This window comes from Bubalus kerabau, chromosome X, assembly GCF_029407905.1.
Source record: "Bubalus kerabau isolate K-KA32 ecotype Philippines breed swamp buffalo chromosome X, PCC_UOA_SB_1v2, whole genome shotgun sequence".
NCBI classification, from domain to species: domain Eukaryota; kingdom Metazoa; phylum Chordata; class Mammalia; order Artiodactyla; family Bovidae; genus Bubalus; species Bubalus kerabau.
The window spans coordinates 120,407,247-120,413,259 of record NC_073647.1 but is presented as its reverse complement, the minus strand read 5'-3'; positions in this window follow the sequence as shown (position 1 = coordinate 120,413,259).

Genomic DNA, 6,013 nt, shown 5'->3' with positions numbered 1-6,013 from the left:
TGTAATGGCTTCCACATGGCTCTCTCTCTTGGGACACTGGCCCTTGGAACCCAGCTGCCATGTTGTGAGGAAGCCAAGAGCCACTTGGAGAGGTCACGTATTGGCATTCTGATCGACCATCTAACTGATGTCTCAGCCTGTAATCACACATGAGTGAGCGAGCCTTCAGATAATCCAGCCGCTAGCTTCAAGCCACCCCAGCTGACACCAAATGAAGCAGAGACGAGCTGCCCCTGCTGAGCCCTGCCCACACTGTGTATTCATGAACAAAACTGTCATTATTTCAAGCCACTAAATTTTGGGAGGCTTTGTTTTATAGCCAACAATCATTGCAACAGCCACCTGCTCTGCCCCACAAGCCTATGTGCCAGCATATGTGAGTCCCCTGCAAGCACAAAGATTTCTAGAAAGTTCCAATTTCATTTTAGTGGGCTCCTGAGAAAAAAGCAGGAGTCTTGAGCCACACCTATGCTAGAGGGCTAAAGGGAGCACAGGTTGGTGGTATCGAGTGTCCATAGTGAAGGAGAACTGGGTAGAGGGAGTCAGCAGCCACTCCCTGCCTGACAGCACTAATCTGAGAGCTTGTGCATGCTTGCATGCACACACATGTACACTTACACACACACAGAGACATGGAAGAAGATAAACCTCAGGCAAGAATCCCAGTCCCAGGGCTCACATGCAGCACTCCTCACCTTCCATCTTGCCACCTGAAGCTTTTTCTTCTAAGGCCACCTGATAGGGCCTGGGTTTCAATTCATTAAGGTCAGCAGCATTACCTAGGTGGACCCTGACATTTCTGGGAGGATTTCTCAAAATGAATCCCTGAGCCCCAGCAGCATTAAGAGAGGGATGAGATGCCTCCTGAGACATCTATCTGGTGGGAGAATCTACACAACTCTGCTAAGAGTCAAAGGACTGAATTGTCCCCACTAGGAGACAATTTGGGGAATTTGGGGGAATTGTGTCTCCCCCAAATTCATATACTGAAGTTCTAACCCCCATATGACTATATTTGGAAATAGGGCCTTCTGGGAGGTAATTAAGGTTAAATGAGGTCATGAGGGTGAGGCCTTAATCCAATAGAATTAGTGCCCTTATAAGAGACAGCAGAGAGCTTGCTCTTTCTATATGTGCACAGGGGAACGGCTATATGAAGACACAGCAGAAAGATGGCTATCTACAAGTCAAGGAGTGAGGTCTCAAAAGAAACAAACCCTACTTGATCTGGGATTTCCAGTCTCCAGAAGTGTGAGAAAAATAAATGTCTGTTGGTGGAGTCGCCCAGTCTGTGGTGTTTCGTTATGGCAGCCCAAGCTGACTATGACACTCCCTCAGAGAAACATGAGGAGAGGAATACGAGAGAGACACCACCCTAGGCCCTTGTAGCTTGGCTGCTGGTGGCCCAGGGAAGGGCTTTGTCCTGGCATACACTCGGCAGCACAGTTCCACACAGGGATCCCCGGCAGCCAGCATGACTGGAGGGACCTTCGCTGGGAAAGCCTCATCCTTACATCTCTCCCCTAAAATTGCCCCTGGTGTTAAGTATTCCTCTGTCTTCATAGTTCTATGGTCAGACGCAAACTCTCCCAGAGGGGTGTCACGCCCTCCCCCGCGTGAGTGTTTATCTGCCAGGCGGCAGGAGCTAGAGGCAGCTGGGTGAACCCTCTGGCCAGAACACAGGGGAGATGACATCTGAAGACAGCTGCCTGAGTTCCCTTGCATCTTTCCCTGAAGCTGATAGCCTGGCAGCCTCTCCTCTGCTCAGAAGGAGCCCACCCACCTCTGTTCTAACGGCCCGGCTGGCCTGGCAATTCTGCGGCTCTGCAGCTGCCAACATCTGTAAGTCTTCCCTCTAGGCTGCCTCTGTGCTTTAAATGTAAGTGTATTTATGACTGATTCCCCAGCCTTTACCCCCCAACTCTCAAGACTTTTGACGAAAGGAAGGAAAAAAGGGAGGGAGGGAGGGAGGTTGGATCTGTACTGCAGGGCTGAAAGAGCCCTCCATCCCCCTACCCCATCTCATCATGCCTTCTCATTGTTTCCTCTAGCTCCCCTTTAAGGGCACCATGCAGGGACCCCTAAGCCACCAGGCTGCCATCTGCCCTATTGGCACTCAAGCCCAGCAGAGCTGCACTGCGGCTGGCATAGACCATCTGGCAGAACTCCAAGACTTCCGGGTTAGGACCCCAGCTTGCAACACGTTACTAAGCAATCCTTCATCAGTTCATTCATTCAGCAAACTCTCAATCAATATTCACCCCACAGCCGTGGGCCAGGCCCTGTGCTAGTTGCCCCCAGCAAGTTACATGGGGTCCCTGCTTTCTCCTGGGGGAGACAGATAGCAAACAAGTGAGCAAAGGGCAGATGGGAGTAAGTCCTATGCTAAGAGCCCAAACCAGGTGCTGCAGGGGAGCCACTGGGAGCTCCTTTAGCTGGGTGGGCAGGTTAAGGCCTCCCTCCCTGTAAGCTGAGGTCTGGAAGGCACAAAGAAGCCAGGCATGAAGAATATATGTATATTGTTTAATCTTCTTAAAAAAAGAAGAAGAAAAAGACATGCAGTGATTGGATGGAAGAGCATTCCAGTAAGAGGGAACAGCTAATATGAAGGCCCTGAGGTGAAAACAAGCTTGATATGTTCTAGGAAGAACAGGAAGCCTAGTGTGCCTGCAATTCCCAGAAAGCTGATGGGAGATGACAGCACAGGCCTCAGCAAGGGCCAAGACCTTGGGCTGGGCACAGCAAGGTGAGGAGTTGGGATTTCAACTGAGGTTAGAAGAAAAGTGAAAGTGAAAGTACAAGTGGCTTCACTTCAGTATTCTGGCCTGGAGAATTCCATGTACTGAAGTGGGTAGCCTTTCCCTTCTCTAGGGCATCTTCCCAACCCAGGGATGGAACCCAGGTCTCCCACATTGCAGGCGGATTCTTTACCAGCTGAGCTATCAGGGAAGGCCCAGGTTAGAGGAAGGAGGTGACCTAATCAGATTTCTAGTTCTTAAAAAGTTGCAGTGCCCATAAGATACACATAAATTATAAAGGGAAAACTAGTAACAAAGTTGAGAAACCCAGCAGACAGTACCTTAACTAAATGATCAAAGCGAACATCGCCAGTCAGGGATCAAATGGACATCATATGAAGGACACATATCACCTCAGTGGGGGTTCCTGCCAAACACACAGAACCTGAATCTACTCAGGAAATATCAGAACCAAACTAAGGGACCGTCTACAAAGTCACCAGCCTGTGCTCTTCAGAAGTGTTCATGTCTCAAAACACAAAGACAAGCTAAGGGACCACATCAAATTAAAGGAGATTAAAGAGACGTGACAACTGAATACAATGCAAGATTCTAGATTGGCTCTTGGGCAAGAAATAATTTTTCTCTCTTTTGTTATAAAGAACAAGAGTGGGACAACTAATGAGATCTGAATAAGATCTGTCAATCAAGAAATAGTATTATATCAGTGTTCATCTCCTGATTTTGATAAACGATACTGTGGTTATTTTAAGAGAATGTCCTTGTTCTGTTTTTACTTTTTTAGGGGATATACCCTGAAATTTGCAGGGTCAAAGGAGCTTTATGTCTGTAAATTAATCTTAAAAGTTTTTTGCGGGGGAAGTGTGTATGTGTGTGGAGAGAGAGAGAGTGAGAGCTCGAAAATGGGTAAAATGCTAATATTCAGGGCATCTAGGCGAAGAGGATGCAGAAAATTTTGGCACCATTTTTGCAGCTTTCCACAACTGAAACTATTTCAAAATCAAGTTTATAAAATAAAAGTTGTAAAGTTCACTCTGGCTGCTGTGTAGACAATAAACATTGGGGGCAGGAACAGCAGGCGGAGACAAGGACCACGGCTTTCAGACTGGATTCAGAAATCAGGACCTCAGGAAAGCCACCAGTCCCCCAGGGGCCGGCTAACAAGGGGCCCAGCCAGTGCCCACCAAACAGTTACTGCAATTTTCCTTCGCCACCAACACTGAAAGGCAATCAAAGTGGAAGCCCATGGAGGCCAGAGCAATGCAGCCGGTATTTGGCTCTGGGAGGCCCATCTGGGGAAGGAGAGACTGGCTGCAACCACTACTGCCTCCTTGCCTGCAACCCTGAGCATCCCACACTGCCTGTCACCCCCTTGGCCAGTCTTAGCCCCTTGGGAAATAAGGCTCTCTGAGCTCCAGCCGGCCTTGGTCAAGATCCTTTTGATCCAAGATAGGGCAGGTTCCGGAAGAATGAAGGATCAGGCCTCAGGGTGCCTGAGCCCTGAACGCTCAGGATGCTGGGTGGTCTGCTGACTCCAGACAAACGTGCCGGAGCCTGCCACCCTCCTTTATCAGACGCAGAAACAAACAGCACTGTTAGGAAGGACGAGAGAGGCTCACACATCCCACATTTGCTGGGCCTCCTTCCCCGGTTTAGCAGTTCACAATTTGAGACCCACAACGCTCTTTGCTGGATTCAAGGCATTCATAGCCCACAGGAAAAGGAGGTCCAAGTGTACACATGGTGAGAGGTCGTCATCGGCAGGCCCCTGGGAGAGCCCATGCCTTTATTCTTGCTCAGTCTTTCACGGACACGGCCCAGGCGGGCTGACTCAGATGTTCCAGAATTGGGAGCAGCATCGTGGAGCTGGGTGGTGATGTTGGCCTGCATGTCCCGCCTGGTCCCTGGCGCCCGACCAGCTGGGAGGCTGGAGGTTTGCAGGCTCACAAAAAGAAAGCACTTGTCCCTCTGCCAGACAATGCACCAGGTTGGGCGGGGAGAGGAGGGCACCGCTGGTGCCGGGACGCTCCTGCCCAAGGCAGCGTCACCAGTCAGCTCTCACTCAGATGGGGAGGCCAGCGAACACGTGCGCTTCTTCAGGACAGGTGGCGGCAGCAACATGGCGGGAGGACTGAGCTGCCGGTCTTTTTGCAGGTGAGGAAACTGGGGCGATGGGAGATAGAATGACTTGGCCTGTGCCTGCTCAGTCGCTTCAGTCGTGTCTGACTCTCTGTGACCCTGTGGACTGTAGCCCGCCAGCCTCCTCTGTCCATGGGATTCTCCAGGCAAGAATACTGGAGTGGGTTGCCGTGCCCTCCTCCAGGGGATCTTCCCCATGCAGGGATCAAACCCGCGTCTCTTATATCTTCTGCATTGACAGGAGGGTTCTTTACCACTAGCTCCACCTGGGAAGCCTCTGAAGCCCCCATTAATACCTGTCTCACCCCCACCACTCCTGCTTCCCTATGGTATGTCTTGGAGACAGAGCTGCCACGACCCTCACCCTCCCAGTCAGCCTGCCCCTCAGCCTGCAACGCTGACGAGCTTTGTCCAGGCAGGGGCCAGCTATGATGGCTTTCTGTTTTCCAGAATCTCTCCCTTCGATTTAAAATAGCACGGCAATGAAGCAGGGTTTCTCAAACTATCTACAAACATAAGACCCGTCTGGTTTGGGTTTGTTTCCTTGTTAATTAATTTCAATCCGTCACGGATGGATACTTTTGGAAAGTACAATAAAAATGATTTGCTAGAAAAAATGAAATGAAAAGGAACTACAAGCTATAAAATACAAGCCCAGCTTTTATCATTCGATTTAGCAGACATAAACATACTCCATCAAGCTGCTATCAAAGTTTCTAAACACTCACCCCAAGTTTCTGTACTTAGCTCACAGTGGACGGGCGCCAGCTTGTGAATGGACACTGGCCCAAAACTTTGAGGGTCGGAGGCGAAAAGTCAAGGTCAAAGCATGTGGGTTCTCCTGCCATCTCCAACGTTAACTGTCTGTGTGGCTTCCCCTTTGGAGCCGCCACCTTCACTTACACATAGCAGACCCACAAATCAACTCACACTACAGTCAGATGAGTAAAGAAAGATGCCAGTTTTTTTAAATTGGCCCATAGCTTCTCCCTTCCTTCTCAGCATCACTGGACAGGATGGGGTGATGAAATTTCAGTTGGATCCAGGAGACAGAGTGCAGTGTGACTATGTAAATGGTCCTTTCAGGCAAATGCCCGGGCTCTTTCAGCTTTCTA